The following is a 19,989-nucleotide window of genomic DNA, read 5'->3' as shown; positions in this document are numbered from 1 at the left end:
CTGGTTCCTTGGGCCTCTTATTGCCCCATCCTAGCCAGTTGTAACCTCAGAAGCTAATCCCTCACACTCTTCTAGCCAGAAATCTGAATTTGTACCCCTAGCAGCAGAACCCTTTCTGTTTTCCTTCTTTTTCCTATCCTAATCTTAACCTAATGCAACAAAAATCAAAACCAAAGATGGAGATGGATGGTTCTACTCTAGTATTCAACAAAAAATCAAAATACTTACTTGCTCTAAGGATTAAAACCTCCTTAATCTCTTAACTATCTCAAGCACTGGTTCGGGCTGCAAACCCTACTTCTATGCTCGATTTGATGCGCGTGGCGCTCAAGGCTCAATTCCGTCTATCCCAGAAATGGAACCAAAATGGAGGGGAGCTACAGAGCTCTACCCCGAGACCTACGGACCACTTATTGATCAAGCATTTCAAGCCAAGCGGCCATGGCTACCTCTCACATAGTCGACGCGCGCAATGCCTACCTTATGGGTGTAATGAGCTTACCTTGATGCTTGATCGAGTTCCCTCCTCTCTTTTGCACTCCAGTAGCTCCACAATCCTTGCGACAAGCTCAAGAAAGCTCAAGCCCTCTCCGTTAAGCTCCATCCTCCATAGCCGCGCGAGAGAAGAGAAGAGAAGGGAGGAAGAGAAGATGAAGAGAGAAGATGGGGAGCTTCCTCTCCACGATCCCTCACTCTCACACACTCACTCCCTCACTCCCTCACACTCCCTCAATCCCTCACTCAAGCACAAGCAAGACTTCCTTTGTCCTGTGCCCTTTCGGTTATCTCCTTCTTCCATTTTCCTGCTCCTCTGCTCCATTTTTCCGCTCCTCTATGCTGTGGTAAACAACTTAGATACATTGTTTGAACTTCTTTGCTCAAGGAACTAATTCAAGGCCAAACACTTAATGCTTCAGGTTAATAGCCTGGAGGGGATAGGCAGGTTCAGTTACCTCCGATTGCCCGCCTGCTGGCTCTATCTAAGGGAGTTGTTAGCCGCGTCGGGTACATGGACCGAACCCGCCGCGAGAGGTCTCTTCGTGGGTGTTGCTTGGAGTGGGAGGACGTTTGGGTGCCAGGGGAGGCTCTGGTCGTAAATTCCTTACCTCCGGATCTCGGACAAGAGGCCAACGTGACTCAAGATGGGATCTCGAGGCCCGTGTACTAGTCTACGGGCGAAACTTGGAGCAGCAATCCTGTTGATTGCTGGGATAGCCTTCAGGCATGATACTTGATGTATTCCAAGACTATGATAAATAAATATCAGATATTTGAAAAATGAACTTTCTTGACATTGTTTTTTTAAATGTCAGTGCTTAAGTTGCGTGAAGGAACTTGTGTTTGAATTGATTAATTAAGGAAGCTACTTTTGCATGTCAAACATAATGTGGTAGGTAATTAGATAACTAAGCAACCCGAGGAAAGTACGGGTGACGTGACTTGGGTCCCGTCCTATGGAAGGGTGGTCCCCGTAAGCTGGGAACTTTTCTCAAAAGCCGTGATAACGATACTATGAAGACCTAGAGACAATTGAGTTAGAATCCCAATTTTATGCTATTTTAGGGGAGTGGAATGGGACTACGCCTTATGGGCAGAGAGGTTGAGTTTCGCATCTCTCTCGTTTCCCATTCTCGATGAACCAAGTGCAACATAAATCCACTTCGACTCTGTTGTTCCTACTCAAAGTAGGTCATTTAGAGCTCGACTCTAACTACTTCCTAAAGACTTTGCTGATAGGAAAGAAACACTGACTTCAGGTCGGTCCTAAATGGGAACGGCCGGATACTTCCGCTCGGGGCAGACTCAGGAAGACCTAGATCACAAACCCTATGACATTCCTTGAGAGTGTCAAGTGGCACTTTCTAGACTCTCTTCTCAATGGGCTACTAAGATGTGTCCCACAAGTGGACGAGTAGACACGCTACATGTTACCTATGCTCGAAGAACAAATAGCAAAAGCACCATCCCAAGTAGAGAGTACAATGCTCAAAATTGTCATTGTAAGATTGGTATTATTTTGAGCATTTGGATGACTGAAGAACACTTTAGGATGAGTCACCAAGTGTGTATCCATTACACTTAGATACTTTACATTTGACTCTTTCAAGTCAAGTATTACCTATGCTCGAGTATATTATAAAAGCTTTCTTGCAAACCACTTCATTATTAAAATACTATTCAAAATTATCACATGCCAAAGGTATTAACATTCAAGAAAGAAAAGTATGTTATTGTAGTGTCTCAATATTTGATAATCGCAAGCAGCAAGGCAGTGCTTTTGATAACAATAGCATTGCAATGCACACTTGATTTAAGCGTTAGTTATAAGTAATCTAGTGCGCTTCATAGCATAGTTCCTTCTATTCTTATGGAAACACACATTGCTTTACCAGCACAATATTCTTACATATGTGAAATATCATCAAAGGGGATCTACTATATGTAGCAAGATCAATCTACATGCTTTAATGATTGCCAATCAGGAAAATTATGTTTGCTTTAGGAGCATGTGTACACTTGACATGTAGGCTCACTTTTGGGAGATCCGTGCATTATAATATAGTTCCGCTAGGTCGCTTTGTGGCAACTTCGCTACATCAAATTGGCAAGCAAAGTTGCCGTGTGATATCGCACGGCAACTTCGCTCAATAATCCATTTCTCATATTTCTCTCTCCTATTTTCCCTCTCTGTTTTTAATTTTTTTCTTGACCCTCTCTCACTCTCTCTCTCTCTCTCCCCCAATTCCCTATGTCTTATTTTCTATCTCTCTCTCTCTCTCTTTCTCTGCCTTCTATTTTAGTTTATTTTTTCTCCTCTCCTAGTTCTCTCTCTCTCTCTCTCTCTCTCTCCCCCTTTTATTCTCTCTTTACCTTCTCTCTCCCTCTTATTTTGTTCTTTTTTTTTATTCTTTCTCTTCGTTCTCTTTTTAAATTTTTTCTTTTCTCTCTCCCTCTCTTTTAAATTTTTATTTTTCTCTCTCTATTATTCTCTCTCTCCTCTATTTTTTCTTCTTTCTCTCTCTCTCTCTTTAAATTTTACATTTCCTCTCTCTCTCTCTCTCTCTCCCTCTCCTTCTTCTTCTTCTTTTTCTTCTTTCACTTTCTTTCCCCCCCTTAGTCTCTCTTAAGGTATGTAAAATTTATCTTTTCCTTATATATAATTCCCTCTCTTTATGTTCATATTCTCTCTCTTCTTCTCTCTCTCTCTCTCTCTCTCTCTCTCTCTCTCTCCGGCTCCTAATTTTCCTTTTCTTCATCTCTCTATGTAAATTTTATCTTTTCCCTATATATAATTCTCTCTCTTTATGTTCATATTCTTTCTCTTCTTCTCCCCCCTCTCTCTCTCTCTGCCCCTTTTCTTCTCGTCCCCTTTCTCTCAAATTTTCTTTTTTTCTTCTTTCTCTTTTAAATTTTATCTTTTCTTTCTCTCTCTCTCTCTCTCTCTCTCTTCTTTTCCCCTCTCTCCCTTTTCTCTTGCCTTAAAAATATTTAAATTTAGAAAATAATTTTCTCTTTCCTCTTTTTTTCCATCTCTCTTCCTCTTTCTTCTTCTTCTTCTCCTCTCTCTCTCTCTCTCTCTCTCTCTCTCTCTCTCTCTCTCTCTCTCTCTCTCTCTCTCTCTCTCTCTCTCTCTCTTTGTCCTTGCTTTTCTTCTCTCCCCCCTCCCCCCTCTCTCCTCTCTTTTCCTTCTCTCATTCTCCTATTTTTTCCTTTTTTTCTTATTCTTTCTTTAAATTTTTTCTTTTCTCTTTCTTTTAAATTTTATAATTCCTCTCTCTATAATTCTCTCTCTTCTTTCTCTCTCTCTCCCCTTTTCTTCTCTCTCTTTCTCTCTCTCTCTCTCTCCTTTTCTTTTCTCTATCTCTCTCCCCCCTTTTCTTCTCCCCTCTTTTTCTTTTTTCTTTCTTTCTCTCTCTCTCTCTCTCTCTCTACTTTCTTTTTTGCTCTCTTTGTGTCTTTCTCTTTCCTTTTTTCTTCTCTCTATGTAAATTTTATATTTTCCCTATATATAAATCTCTCTCTTTATGTACATATTCTCTCTCGTCTTCTCCTCTCTCTCTCTCTCTCTCTCTCTCTCTCTCTCTCTCTCGCCCCCTTTTATTCTCCTCCCCTTTCTCTTAATTTTTCTTTTTTCTTCTGTCTCTTTTAAATTTTAATTTTCTCTCTCTCTCTCTCTCTCTCTCTCTCTTCCCCCTCTCTTCTTCTCTCTCTTCTCTCTCTCTAAAAAAATATTTAAATTTAAAAAATACTTTTCTTTTTCCTTGTTTTTCCCATCTCTTTCTCTTTTCCTCTTTCTTCTTCTTCTCTCTCTCCCTCCTCTCTTCTCTCTTTTCCTTCTCTCTCATTCTCCTCTTTTTTTATTTTTTTCTTATTCTCTCTTTAATTTTTTATTTTTTCTTTCTTTTAAATTTAATCTTTCCTCTCTCTATAATTCTCTCTTCTTCTTTTCTCTCTCTCCTTTTCTTCTCTCTATCTCTCCCCCCTTTTCTTCTCCCCTCTCTTTTCTTTTTCTCTCTCTCTCTCTCTCTCAAATTTTATATTTTCTCTCTCTATAATTCTCTTTCTCTCAATTCCCCCCCCTCTCTCTCTCTCTCCCTCTCTCTTCTTTTCTTTCTTTTTTTCTCTCTTTGTGTCTCTCTCTCTCTCTTTATTTTTCTTTTCCTCTCTCTTTCTCTTTCAAGTTTTTTCTCTCACTCTCTTTTCTCTCTATTTTTCTCTTTTCTCTCTTTCCCTTTCTCTCCCCCTATTTTCTCACTCTTCCAAATTATATATTTCCTCTATGTCTCTCTCTAAGTAAAAAACTATATATATATTTTTTAATTTTAAACAAACTAATTTGTTTTCTCTTTTCTACCTCTCTTTGTCTTTTTCTCTTTCTTCTCCTTCTCCTATCTCCCTCTCAAAGAGTGTGCTTTACATTTTGTATGGGACTCTTTTACGAGATATTAAAATAGTAAAAATTCATGAAAATATATTACTCTATTTATCGATAGGTGGTACTATTGGAATTAAAAGTATGTTTAAAAAATTTTAAATTAATTTTTTTAAGAATACCTAATTAACAAATTTAAATTAAAAATTTTAATGAGAGAGAGAGAGAGAGAGAGAGAGAGAGAGAGAGAGAGAGAGAGAGAGAGAGAGCCTAGGCTCTACACATGAGAGAGAGAGGGAGAGGGGGGAAGTTTAATGAGAGAGAGAGAGAGAGAGAGAGAGAGAGAGAGAGAGAGAGAGAGAGAACCTAGACCCTACACATGAGAGAGGGAGGGGGGAGGAATTTAATTAAAAAGGGAAGGGGGAAAAGAAAGAGAGAGATTATAAGTGAGAGAGGGGAGGGGGTTTTAATTTAAAAAAGAGAGAGAGAGAAAGAGAGGGGGGGATTTTTAATTAAAAAGGGGAGAGGGAAGAGAAAATGAGAGATTACATGCGAGAGAGAGGGGAGGGGAGGGGGTTTTAATTGAAGAAGAGAGGTTTGGAAAAGGGGGTAGGTCTGGGAAGCCCTTTCTGGAGGTTTGGAAAAGGGGTAAGGTCTGGGAAGCCCTTTTTGGAGGTTTGGGGATTTTCGAACTTACAATGAAAATAATGTAGTAGTAAGATAGGTTGTCCTTTTTGCTCTTATGGGAAATGGTAAAAACCCCTTGAGAAGTGTTGCAACATTTGCATGTGAGACTTGGTTGAAATAAATTATATTATAGAAGGCAACAATTTACCCACTTACAAACATATGTATACCACTTGCACATGTATACATACACACCTAACTTTTGGGTATCTAAATCGAGCAAAATCCTAAGGGACATTAATATATATCCTACCCTAAAATTATTATAATATATACACATACTTAACATGGTGTAAAACATTTAATTTAAATTATCTCATTTTGAAACTATATTCTAGATTCATTATTATGTTCACTATTTATTATTTAGAGGTTTGCTTGGGCGACTCTTGAACCTTGGAGAAAGCCCCCAATACTATGTGGCAAAAGGAGGGAGGTTTGTGAGTGGTAATGCTTATCCATGATAGCCATCTCTCTCTCTCTCTCTCTCTCACATACACACAATAGCCTTTCTAACGCCAAAAGATTCTTTCTAACCAAGAGCCTAGGCCTTGAATCACTTCTTTTTTATCAAAACATGCATATAACTAAATATTCACACATACACACACACATACACACACATATGCACAGGCATATATACACAACACATGTATGTATGTATGTATGTATGTTATACATACATAAATATTTATGTATAACACAAAGGTTGTGGAATCTCTCACGATTGATTTCTTTTTAAGTCAACCACCCATGAATCTTTTTACCACTTTAATATTGGTGTTTTAAAGGTCACGGGTGCCAAGCATTGGAAGAATCTAGGCGTGGAGTCTAGTTTTACAAATTTGACGTTGGTTTAGTTGTTCATTCACCTCAAAATCATATTATCTTAAAACTTCCCATCGAGAATCTACGTCATTCTCCATGCGAGACGGATCTTTAAACCGAAGGAACGCGTCGTTTGCAAGAAAGCGATCGCAGGCAGTGAATCAGAACTAGCCGCTGCAGGATGCCGGGACGAATATATCTAGGCAGGGAGGAGGAGCCGCCAGCGCCAGGAGATGGCCGATCGAGGGAGGATGCGGCGGAGGGAGGAGGGCGAGGGCGAGGACGAGGAAGACGGCCAGCGACAGCCGATACGGAGGGTCGATAGGGTTGACGCTGAGGAGGAGGTGATGAGACAGGGAGATGAGGACGAGGAAGACCGCCAGCGACAGCTGATACGGCGGGTCGACAGGGATGATGCTGAGGAGGAGGTGATGAAACAGGGAGCACCGGCGGGTCGACAGGCGGCAAGAGGGTGGCGAGAGAGGCTCCGTCAGGCGAGGGAGAGACAGAGGAGGATCTGCTGGGAGGACATGGATAGAATTGTGGATGCGCAGAGAATGCACGTGGTCTACGACCTGGTGCTGTCGAGGCTGTCGGTGCTGAGGCGGCTGCCGCTGCGGGGGGTGTGCCGGAGGTGGAGGGACGACCTCATGGACTGGAGGGCGTCCGGCGGGTTCCCGCCGGCGACCGGCCAGTATGTGCTGCTCTACCAGCGGGGGTTTATAATGCTGTACGATCCGGAGGAGCAGCGATGGGGGCGGATGAGGGTGCCCTTCCCACTGCCGCTGGGCCACCACGACCCCCGCGACACGCAGCTGCACCTGCCGGCTATTCTCCTGGACTCCTCGCACGGTTTGCTGTGCCTCATGCTGGAGGCCGCCCCTGCAGAGACGTCCCTGCCCGGCTACGTGTTCCGCGTTTGGAACGTCGCCACGCAGACCTGGGTGGACGTCCCGCCCGTGCCGGAGCGCGACAACCCGGCACTCTTCTACGCCCGGCCGGGAATGTTCACGCAGGTGCCCAGCCGCTACTGGCCCCCTCGCTATGTCGTCCGTAGGGCACGTGAGTTCATCCCAGTCTACGTCCGAGTTCGGCCCGCTGTTCCGGCATCTCCCGGGGCCGGCTTCCTCCTCTCCGTCGCCGGCTTCGTCGACGAACGGCGGCCCCCCTTCGAGCCTGATCAAGTCCACGGCCTCCGCTTCGTCGTCTCGACCTACTCCTCCGACCCCGGCTCCTGGAGCACTCCCCGGGCGCCTGACATGCCCTTACCCCCCGACGGCTGGAGCACGTTTCTGAACGGCCAGCACTCCACCGCCGGGAAGTTCTGGGTCCACCATCTCAGCGATCCCGGCCTCGGTGAGGACCCCGACAAAGTATTCTTCGTCCAGAGTAACGTGAAGCACACCCCCCCCGGCGCCCCTGTCATCAGGGAGAACACTCTCCTGATGTACAACGAGAGCACCGGAGAGCTCCGGGAGCACTACCCGGTCGGAGCCGTGATACAGCCGCCCGCTGGAGACATGATGTCCCCGGGATGCCTCGTCCGATGCGGCGACCAGTTCTATCTCGTAGTCAGGGACGAGGACATGGCATGCCTCAGGGTATATAAGCTCGAGAGTGCAGTCCGCGCCTGGGTGCTGCAGTCCCAATGGGTCAGGGCCCTACAGAACTTCCAGCCTGGAGTGTGCTGTGTCGGGACGAGAGACTGCATCTTCATCGTTAGCGAGCGCTCCATGGATTTAGCCCTCCTTGCTTACAATGTCGAGACACGAGCATGGTCCTTCACGCCACCTCGTACCCCAAGAGCCGCTTGGCGACACATGGTACAGATGGACTTCTGGGACATTCTTGGCCTCCATCTCACTCCTAACCCTTGCACCTTGGCAAACTCATGAGCATGAACCTTAGACATGGATCATGGAGCCTTGTATATTGCCAAACTCACGAACATGAGCAGGGAGGGGGCCAAACTCACAAATAGCCTTTGCCTCTTCTCCTAACCCATGCACGTCGCCAAACTCAACATGAATGGGGATGTGAATAGGTGTTTTATGATGTTGTGTGGAAAAGCATAGTAGCAGCACGGTGTTTGAACTCACGCACCTATCAAGTCAACCCACACTCAAACCAATTTGAGTTACAAACTAATCGAGTTATGACCCATAAACCCAACATTTCAGCTTATATTGAATACCCAAACATCATTATTGTTATATAACATCTATCTCAACACTAACGTGGCAATATTAGAGATCTAAAGTTGGAGTTATTCCAATGCTTATCATATTTTGGAGCTGCAACTCCAAAAGGGAGCTCAAAACTCAAAATCTATTGTAGCATTTTGCTAGCATAAAAGTTGAGATAGGTATCCAAGAAGAAACAAAATATCACAAAAGTTGTAATAGGTGCAGTAAGATATACACATTAGATATCTCTAATATCTAGGTCAAGGTGTTAGAAATGCATAAATAATGCAACTTCAAAGCTTTTTTCTATAGCTCAAATGATGCGACATGACATCAAACTCCTAGTCTTTAACCTTACACCATAACATTAAAAATATTTGGCAATCTCCAAGTATATTAGATCTTTAACTCTCCTACCTTATACCATTCAAGAATCCCTTGACAATATACAATATGTTAGGTCTCCATAGAGTCTTATTGTACCAAACAAATTGAAATCTTGATTGAAAAGCATTTGCTTTTCGATAAATGTATTCACAACCCCCTCCCCCCATTACTTGGTCTAATGGCTAGGCCACTACCCTTATTGTGTATACACCTCTATCAAATTCTCCCATTATGCAATGTTAACCCCTTGAAACTTCAATGTCCTTACCCAAAATGCCAATTATTGCTAAAGAAGTGGACCGATGTTCAACATGAAGGATGTGTATCAAACATGATTAATACTAGTTCAAACACACATGCCCATGCATGTGCACATGTGCTCTTTTTACAAACATGCACGTTCTCATGCTAGAATGATCATATTTAACCAATAATATTCAATTAGCATAAAGTAATCACATTTAAAAGAGAGTTTAATTGCAATTTAATAAACATAGAATGATCACCTTTAACACCCTATCATTGATGCTTATGTTACCATGTTGACTTTTGATTCAAGAAATTCAAGAAAAGTGTCCTAAGTCAATAGCATTTAATAGCAATTTGTCAAAGGGCTTCAAATTGAGGAGATTGCAATCCAGAACTTGACATTTGTGGATAACAAACTAAAATTTCATTCTATCTAAGGATTTACATTCATGTAATGGATATTAGGATCTTGTATAGCAAGCCTAATTTGGAACATGGATATTAAGACTAAGTCAATTAATTGATTTCAATTGCAAGTGCTGAATTGAATAAAGTTTCAAGTACCTCTTTAAAGATGAACTTCTTTGGAACTAGGTCTAGAGACAAAATCAATGTAAATCATTGGAAAAATTAACATAAATTAATTAGATTCTTAATTGGAAAAATATTTAAAAATCTAGAGGGAGCAATTTTTTTTTTTTGGTAGCGAAGTGCTTTAGGATTTGGATGTGGAAACCAAGATTAACACAAATGAACATAAATAATTTGAATTCAACAACATCTTCTCAAGGATAAAGCTTCGACAATTTCCTATCTAAACCTACAAGGGATGTTAGGAAAAATCTTGCCAAATTATATGTTCATGTATCATATTATTTTTCCATACCAAAGCAATAACATTATTCTCAAGCCTATACTTGGTGTTTCACTTTATCTAAACTCTATATATAAGCTTTGTACATGGCCTTTTTAAAAACCCATCAGTTTGTGAGTATTCCATGCATAAAATGCAACCGAGTCTCTTTTCAATTATCAACATCCCCTCAATATCCCTTTAATGACGCCTTTTTATATATAGAGAAAGTATGTCGAAAAGAGATTTTTGAAATTCACTATGTTAAACTCTTGTGGCTACTTACAAATTATATGTGACCCCTCCTTTCCTCATAGGGCACCTGTTGCATCAAGAACCTAACGATATGCACAAATCGATAGAAGGAAAGAAATAAGAGGCTACTATCTCAAAATGATTTTGGCTTTTTTGTTGGCTATGTACTCTGCATATGCTAAAGATTGGTTTATTAAATTAAAATGATAAAAAAAGGTAATGACCTTAAGAAATGTGTCATTTTAAGAATATGCAATGATGGCACTAAATATTTGAGTGCAAACTATTAGCAATATTAGTAGACTAGTTTTTGAAAAATGACATTGGAATTCTTGGTGATAACAAAATATTCAGACATTGCTATTGTAATATTTTGCGAGGTCATGGTACATGCATTGCAAGTGCCCTGTCCTACAAGAGAATTTTCCATTGTGACAAGTGAAGAAACCAAATAAGGTTGAAGATGTGACATAGAAAAATAATATGCTATTATATTTATGAAGGCTTCACATTGATGGTATATAGAAGAACGAGTAGTATCATGTAAAAATACCACTATAAGATACATGCCATACAATGATATCTAAAGTGACGAAAATATTCATCTAAAAAATTGTCCATGTCATCACTAAAAACATAGGTATACATCTTTGTAGATCCGTCGTTATCAACATCACTACTTGCATCACAATTTAGCAATATATTTACCGATGGTTGATAGTGACACATGCAATAAAATAGTGATGCTAATAGCGACGATTACAGAGAAGAGAAACTAGGTGGCAGGACAACATGCTGCTCTGCTACCTTCTAGCACCATGTGCTAAACAATATTTCATAAAGCAATTATAAATTGATACACAATCGTCATTGAAACATGTGCATCATGAGATGCTGAAAAAGAGTTCTTGATTCAATATTCAAATAAGTACAAGACTGATGATAACGACTCATAAAATTACATGGAACAATAGAGAGGAGAGTCCAAATAAAAGAGAAAAATATATCTATTAATGTCGTAGAATGCGAGTCCATACAAAGGATGAGAAATATATCCAAGAAATGCTACATGGAAAGTGCATGCATGGATCATAGGGCCAAAAAAGCAAAGGATGTGCGCTCCATAAATCCAAGCGATTGCTATAGCTCCTCAACATCAGAGAGCTCGTCTTGATGCAATGGAGTGTCGAACGGATTCTATAATATAAAAAACTAGAGATTAATTCATAATACATAATGCATTTAAAAAAACTAATGATTGGAAATAAGAAAGAGACATGACTTACTAGACCGTTGCGCAGATACAATCTATCGATGAGTATAGTGAGATTGTGCCTCTTTGTATACCGAGTCTCCAAACTTGTAGGATCCATCGTAGTTTGTATGGAATGCTCCAAAAAATACAAACTAGAATTGTTAGAAACAAGGTTACTAATACAAGTGGTATTCCAAATAAGAAAGTGAGAACAACCAAAAGAAAACTTACAAAATATTTTGAATAAGTTCTATGGTTGCCACTCCCCAAATGATGTATGACCCTTGCTCCAATCATACCCTCATTGGCTCCAGCTCTTGTTGCCATCATCCTTGGAGAGTTTGTGGTCTCCTTCCATTAGGAGAAATATGGACTCTCTTTTTTGCCCCTTAAGGAGTGAATAAACAAATATAGGCCTAACCAATGAGAGAGCTGGGATTCCAGATTCATGTAACATGAATCTTCTAGCCATATCTTGGACCAAATCTTCCCTCAGCAATAAAATAAGGGAAAAGGGGAGTACAAAGCTGTCACTTCTTGGAAGTTTGTGCCTCGAATTTTCATTTTCTTATTTTTTATGTTTGACTTTTCTTTTCTCCCCTTTTCAGTTTCCCCCTCTTTTTTAGGCGGAACTCAAATTTGTCATATCTCTTTCCCCGCTTCTTCTTTCCTGACGAAATTTTACAGCCTCACTGTTTCTTGCCATGTCTGTAACCCTGTAAAATTTCATTTGCTTTGCACAAGCACAGAGAGAGATTCATGTGTTTCATGAGAGCAGAGCTTGTTTTACCAAAGCCCTAAGATTCTCTTCACAAAACTCTACAGGTATATTTTTCTCTTCCATAGATGTTCTATGGTAAAGTTTTATCTCGTTTGGAGAAAACCTGTGCAAGTTATGTGCATTCTCTGACATGTAATTTCTTTTGTTTTGATGCTCTAGGAGTCTCTTACAGTCAATAATAGTGACATTTTGAATACTCAACTTCTTCTTCAACATCTTAGGGTTTCTCTGTAAACAAAGTTACAGGTATATTGTCTTGTTTTTTTGTTGCTCCACTGTTAAATTTTATCTCGTTTAGACAAAATGTATACAAGTTACATGCATACTGAGATTTCCTTTGTTTTTTTACTCCAAGAATCTCCGAGGGTGAAGAACAATGATTTATTAAGAACTCAACTTCTACAACATCTTTGGGATTTTGAACACTCAACTTCTTCTTCAACATCTTAGGGTTTCTCTGTAAACAAAGTTACAGGTATATTGTCTTGTTTTTTTGTTGCTCCACTGTTAAATTTTATCTCGTTTAGACAAAATGTATACAAGTTACATGCATACTGAGCTTTCCTTTGTTTTTTTACTCCAAGAATCTCCGAGGGTGAAGAACAATGATTTATTAAGAACTCAACTTCTACAACATCTTTGGGATTTTGAACACTCAACTTCTTCTTCAACATCTTAGGGTTTCTTTGTAAACAAAGTTACAGGTATATTGTCTTGTTTTTTTGTTGCTCCACTGTTAAATTTTATCTCGTTTAGACAAAATGTATACAAGTTACATGCATACTGAGCTTTCCTTTGTTTTTTTACTCCAAGAATCTCCGAGGGTGAAGAACAATGATTTATTAAGAACTCAACTTCTACAATATCTTTGGGATTTTTTGCAAAGAAAGCCACAGGTATATTGCCATTTTTTACTACTGTTCCATGGTTAAATTTCAACGCATTTGGACAAAGCCTATATACGTTATATGTATGTGTTGACCCAATATTTCTTTTGTTTTTGTACTACAGGAATCTGTCAGTGAAGGAACAATGGTCTTGCTATAAGTCAACTTCTTGTTCAACATATCTAGGGATCTTTGTGAAAGAAATTACAGGTACAATGTTTCTTTTTTAAATTGATCCATTTAAATTTAATTTCATTTGGAGATAACATTTGCAATTTATACACATGTTAATAGGTAACTTTTGTATTTAGTTGTTACAGATGTCTTCACGGAGGAAAAATATCAGTAGCATACTTGCAGTGGAGGTCTTCAATAGGAAAGATAATGGTAGTAATTGGATTTGTGATAAGTATTATAAGTTGGATTGGATTTTGATGCACCCAAGTACTCGAGGGAGTTTCAAGGTCAAGCGCAAGGATGTTGCAAACCCTAGCAAACATTGGAAAGGTAGAATTCTAGAGTTCAGAAAAGTGTTTAATGGCACAGGTGCAGTAACAGAAGTGTTGATTCAACATGTTTATACGCATAAACAAATCTCTGTACACGACGAGAACAACATTGCAAATTATAAACAAAACAGTAAGTTGTTAAATTTTATCATTGATTATTCTTTTGTATCAGAGTTGTTTTTAAAAGTCTTTGCAGTATTCTAATTCAGTCTTGTTTGATTGACAGCTCTATATCCATCGACTTTGCATGAATGGCAGAATGTGGAATGTTTAAGCGGCAAGATACATGTTTGGCATGAAGAGATAGGTTCTTTGATCTATGATAATACCTCTACAAGTCAACTTGCCACTCAAAATATCTTTTTTTATAATTCATTGTATGTGGTAGAAAGCCAGAGATTGCAGCATGTCCCATTGCCGCCATTGTCTAGTGGTGAATGGTTCATTGGTAGCTTGGAGTTGTCAGGAGCTTGCAAGTCGAAGATAAAATCTGACATCAATAGTGCTATGAAACCCACCACAGGCTCCAAAGATGTGCATCTTAATTGGTTTATTCCATTCTCATTGTTTGCACATTTGTTTGGTTCATGTGATGTTTTGAAGAAAACAAAGATTACTTATCAATGCAAGTGTCCATCCGAGGAATGGATGAGTCAGCTATTGGGTGAGTCTTGGGAAGTCAAAAGAACACATTTTGATGAGACGATTGAGTGCAGGGTCAACCAATCTGATATTACATTCAGGTAAAACTTTTTTACTACTTTGCATACCTTGATTTAATTGACATAGGTCTCGCTTAGATGAATTGTTATGTTAGTCGCATTGATCACTTACCATTATTTTTGTTTTTATTACAGGTATTTCATTGCTAGACAAACTCTGTGCGTTCGCTTTCGATATAGAAGATGGCGACTTTTGCGAGGGGAGTGGATCAGCTTGGATCAAGATATCCGAGATGACACACATACAGCGCTCGTAGATGTGGTAATCTTGTGGAGTGGTCATAATCCTTTCGTAGTCAGTGCAGAGAGTCATTGGCCCATTTATTTTCTGAGACAAGAAATCCAATTAATGTCTAGTGAGCCCCTCTACAACTTCTATTTCAAGTTAGATAATAGAAAAGTCAGGACTCGTAGTGAGCAATCCATGACATGTAAACAATGTGCTTCTCCACATATCCTTGAGATAGTGGAATCCTTGTAAAAAAACGTTATAAAGAGCGAATACATACCTTTTTTGAACTTCTGAGTACTTTAAATTTTAGTTTACTGTGATCCAAGCGTGCGATAATACATACTGTAATTACTCAATCGTGCAGTTAAAAATCATAATTAAATTGCAGGTTAGAGGTCTATAATCTAGAGAATATTGTCTTTGCACAATGATATATTGTAGCGCATCTCTGCTGCTCGTTTATTACATTTTAATATTAAATTGGATCCAAAGGGAATTTCAAGGCCTTTTAGATTTATTTTCTTTAAAAAATTATATATTTTCTCTCATTAGACTTGAATATACTCAGCGACCCAAACATATTCGAGGATATAATAATGTAGAACGAAGCGTTTGTCTGTATGAGTAATTTTAACAGTGACTTTAAAGTACTGAAATAAAGAAACTAAGGTAAGAGTTTTAATTTGAAACTTTAGAATTAATAACTTTATAAAGAACCTTTATTTAAAACCCTAGACACATAAAAGCTATAACTCCAAACTCATTTTCGCTTTCATTCTCCACTTCCCTACACTTGTGCTCTCATTCCTTCTCTCTTTGTGTGCCATGGCTACCACTCCCGCCTTCGCCGCATGGATCAGTTCCACATGCTACGCGCACATAGGGGACCAGATATACCCTAGGTTTTGCGTGACCTTGAGTCTAGAGAGCTCGCTTTCCGCTGTAGACCCTGACTCTAGTATACTAGCATCGTTTTGTGATGCAGTGAACCCTCTCACTTGCTCTATTCCCGACTCCACTCTCAGGTGGGTTCCCATGGATTTTTTGTATAGTTTGTGTGCCGGATCCAGCCATGCAAAGGTGATAAGTCGAGCCCTGGTGCATGTGGGGCAACATCTCCGCGCTAGAGCAGTGCCCACCTCGTCACAGGACCACGTCACGATGGATCTCATTGAGAGGGATGCCGCCTTTGCCATATATGTTATGTGCACTGAGGTGCAAGAGGACAGTGACGAGGACATCGACGCACCCTCTCGGCCACTATTAGAGTACTTTGAGAGGGAGCCTGAGGAGATCACTCTCGATCTGAGTGTTGAGGCAGCACAGAGCTTGGCCATTGTGCACCCACCTCCCTGCCCTGATGAGATGCCCACGAGCGAAGAGCCACCCCTCTCTTCTCTCCATGCTATCACCATCGAGAGGGTGGAATATCTACTCATGCAGGATGTGCTAGAGTTGTTGGAGCTTAGGGAAGAAGAACTATACTGTATCATGGTGCGTGATGCACCTAGTGATTTCATAGATTTTGATTTACAGGATGCCCCACCACATGTTGATGAGGTGGCTCGTTATGATGGCACGAGCATCGATGACATCTCTGCCATTGTGAGCATCCAGGAGCAGATTGAGGATGCGGCGCCACAGTATCAGATCTCTGATGAGGAGTTCGAGCGGTTGCAGGAAAGCCTTTTTGGTCCTCGACCCGACTATGCAGTGCCTACCCAGGAGAGAGACGAGGGCAGCCCAGTGGCAGGAGCAGACCTGGATGCTCCATTACAGCGGCAGATAGATGATGCAGAGAAGGTAATGTTCTCGGTTTCATATGAAACTTAACCAGTAGGGCCTCTAGGGCATCGGGAGCACACACATGTGTTTTTGTCGGGATCGGGCCCCCAGAAGTGCCCTGGCCGGAGGCTCGCGTCTGGGGGCCTGAATCTGCAGATTCAGGCCCCCAGACGCGAGCCTCCGGCCAGGGCACTTCTGGGGGCCCGATCCCGACAAAAACACATGTGTGTGCTCCCGATGCCCTAGAGGCCCTACTGGTTAAGTTTCATATGAATATGATTTATATATCTTCAGCACACTCCATGCATAGTGAGTCTGATACTGAACTTGTGTGTTGCAGGAGATTGTCTATATAGATGAGTTTTCATCTAGGCAGGGTGGCCGATCTGGTAGCCAAGGAAGGGTGCAAGACTCGGCATTGAAGGAGTATGTTGGGCAGCTTGTCAACGACATTATTGTATTTCATAAGACATGCTCCCCTGCTTTTGCAGAGAACTTCTTGAAGTTGAGGGCACTAACAAAGGCTGGGCCCTTCAAGACCATCTCGACCAACTCCAGCCTGGAGAAAGTAGTGTTGCTTCGACGTTCGAAGCTTCTCTACTTATTCACGAGTACTAGGTCTGGCCCACTTTTCTCCATGGTGGCCCGTGGCATGGTTGCCGGTGTTGAAGACCCCACTGTCATTAGACAGGAACTATTGGGGCAAAATGTATTGTTGCCTATGATCAAGAATAGCTCTGACCATGGGGAGCCTAGCTCCAAGAAGCCTAGGAGAGAATAGATGTACTTATTGCCTACTGATATCGCATCACTGATGTACTGCACTTTGTAATCTTCTCTTCAAGTAATGAAAACTGATGTTTGTTGGATTCGCGTGCAATGTAGTTTGTGATACGTGTCATTTACTGTTTTTTTTTACTTGAATGTTACATTTATTTATCGAATTTATACGTAACACGATTCGTACCCTAAATTTAATACACAGTGCTTTATCGAATTCGTGCGCAACATGTATTTGTTCGAACGCATGTAACGATAACTCAACGACGTAAATAAAATAAATATCAAGTGACTAAACAAAAATAAGACGCGCCAAAAACTTTGTATTTGTATTAATAATAATTTTACATGGGGTCCATTAGGACCAAGGCTTTACAAAATGTCTTCAGAAGCTACATTCCATGTGCTTTTGAGTTTGTACACCTCTATCCTTGCTGACCTCCGCGAGGACTATCTTTCCATCGCCGAAAGAACCTGACTATCCGCAGATCCCTCTCAGTGACAGTGACCCTCCTTGCATGCACCGCTGCATAGACTGAGTCTCCAAATAAGTCGACGAGGTAGGCTTCAGCAGCTTCTTGTAGTGTGAGGAGGGCCTGGGCAGTCCAGCGATCCGGTTGTTTCGCGCGTGATGTGTTTGGAAACTGGTTCCTGTTGTTCATGATCAATATGCCCTCCATGATCTCCCGCACCAACTTTTGGAATGGAGCCTTCGGTATCAGGAGGTGAGTGGTCTTCTGGTAGTGGCGGATCTCGCGAAGAGCCACTGTGCCTGGCTTCCATCGACGCTTGCGATGCTGGCGTGGTGGTGGTGGTGGTGGAGCTGGAGGACGTGGCTGCCGTATGGAATTTCCAGGGGGGTATCTCCGGGCCGCTTGCTTGGTGCGTACCATGTCTTCTAGGAGAGAGAACTCAGAACTCAAAAGTGAAATGTGTAAAATGAGGTGAAACTTTAAACTTATAGCCAAACTTTTCAAAAACCCTAAAATTTCAATTAATGAATCCACGCTTAGGAAAATATCACCAGTGCTCCGATTCACATGAAATTTTACCTGTAGGCTCCTCAAGGACACATCAACCATCCAAATTTTTTTTGGCCCCAACAGAAGCCTCTGGATCACCTGTCCGGAGGCTCGCGTCTGGGGCCCTGAATCCCCAGATTCAGGGCCCCAAACGCGAGCCTCCGGACAGGTGACCCAGAGGCTTCTGATGGGGCCAAATTTTTAATATAAATGAGTTTTTCTAATGCCCAGCATGAGGGTGAAGTTTCACCAGATTCCGATTTATAAATTTGACGGTTCAATCTTTTTTTGAAAATGCGTTAACTGCATTATACTGCACTGATAATGTATTGTCAACCTCGCAACTGTAGATTAAATGTATTGATAATGAGTGTGTGCAACTGCAGATTAAATGTATTGTCAACCTCGCAATGCGAAACATTGGAAACTTAAAAATTGACAAAAAATAAATCATGGGTAAAATGGAATATCGCATCAGATATACTGTTGCCAAACCACTAAATATAGTAAGGATATAGTGCATCGGCCCATGTACAACTGATCACCGACGTGTACGTGGTTGCACATTGAATTTATCCTCAACAAAACTACTTACAAAATTGGAAACTTGAAAATTCACACAATGCGAAACATGGTCAAAATAGAATATCACATATTGGATTTAGCATTGCGAAACTATGAAATACACGGTAGATAGTGCATCGCACCAAGTACGACTAGAGCTAGGGAAAATTTAGCTCCATTTTGCAGGCCACTACTATCAAATACTTGAAGGTCTATTGGAAAGATAACCCAAAACTAAGATCCTTACAATCTACAACCAAACCTGAGCTAAAAACATAGATCCAATTACAAGGTAGCTTCTCAAAGCATATTGTTGACATTAAGATTAAATGCATCCTTGTTATTGCGGATCCTGCGAACAAGAACCAGATCTATGGGCTTAATAGTGATACGTCGGGCATGAATGACTAAAATTTGACCATCACTCATTAGATCAATCAAGTAGCTTTCAACTGCTTCTTGGAGAGCAAGCAAGGCTTGGCTTGACCATCGCCCCACATTCCTTGCCTGGTTCCTCGAAAAGAACTTGTGATGATGCCCTGACTGTAGATCTTGCAGTATTTCTCGCACCAACCTGGAGAATGGTGCCTTAGGAATAATCAAGTCGGCACTCTTCTGGAATTTCCTTATCTCGCATAGCGCAGCTGTGCCTGGTCTCCATCTTCGCTTTTTATGTGTTGGAGGGCGTGTATTACGAGTTGGAGCAGTAGTGGGAGGTGGAGCAGCTGGAGCATGTGGACCACCATTTCTGGACAATGGCGAACCATCATTATCGACCATACTAGGGCCACCATTGTTGGCCACAGTAGCGCCACCATTATTGGCTGCAGTAGGGCCACCGTTATCGGTCACCAGGGGATCTTTGTCACTCACAGTACGCTCACTAGATTCGGAAGAGTGTTGAGCTCTTGCTCTCGCAGGCGCCTTTTTGATAGGAAGCTTGGAACGTGCCATGGCTGTGATAATGAAGGATAGAAAGGTGGAGGGTAGAGTGGAGAGCAATGGGAAAAAATGAAAGGAGAGACGACTTAAATACGAAACTTTCAAACTTACTGTGGTGTAAATGAATTTTAAATTTATCATTTCATTTCATTTCTCCACCCCATCCCTACCTCTCTCTATCTCCTGACACCC

At 41.2% G+C, this 19,989-nt stretch overlaps 1 long non-coding RNA gene across 1 annotated transcript; it reads left to right on the top strand.

Moving 5' to 3' along the window:
- Positions 1–12,724: 12,724 nt before the first annotated feature.
- Positions 12,725–13,422, top strand: LOC148024997 (uncharacterized). The gene is made up of 4 exons (XR_015693267.1): positions 12,725–12,829; positions 12,939–13,058; positions 13,168–13,250; positions 13,366–13,422. It is a non-coding gene; the product is annotated as an uncharacterized LOC148024997 (long non-coding RNA).
- Positions 13,423–19,989: the final 6,567 nt, after the last annotated feature.

The sequence above is a fragment of the Lygodium microphyllum genome, chromosome 15 (assembly GCF_053477565.2).
Source record: "Lygodium microphyllum isolate KBCC chromosome 15, Lygodium_microphyllum_v1.1.10, whole genome shotgun sequence".
Lineage (NCBI taxonomy): Eukaryota > Viridiplantae > Streptophyta > Polypodiopsida > Schizaeales > Lygodiaceae > Lygodium > Lygodium microphyllum.
This window is presented reverse-complemented; position numbering and strand designations above follow the sequence as displayed.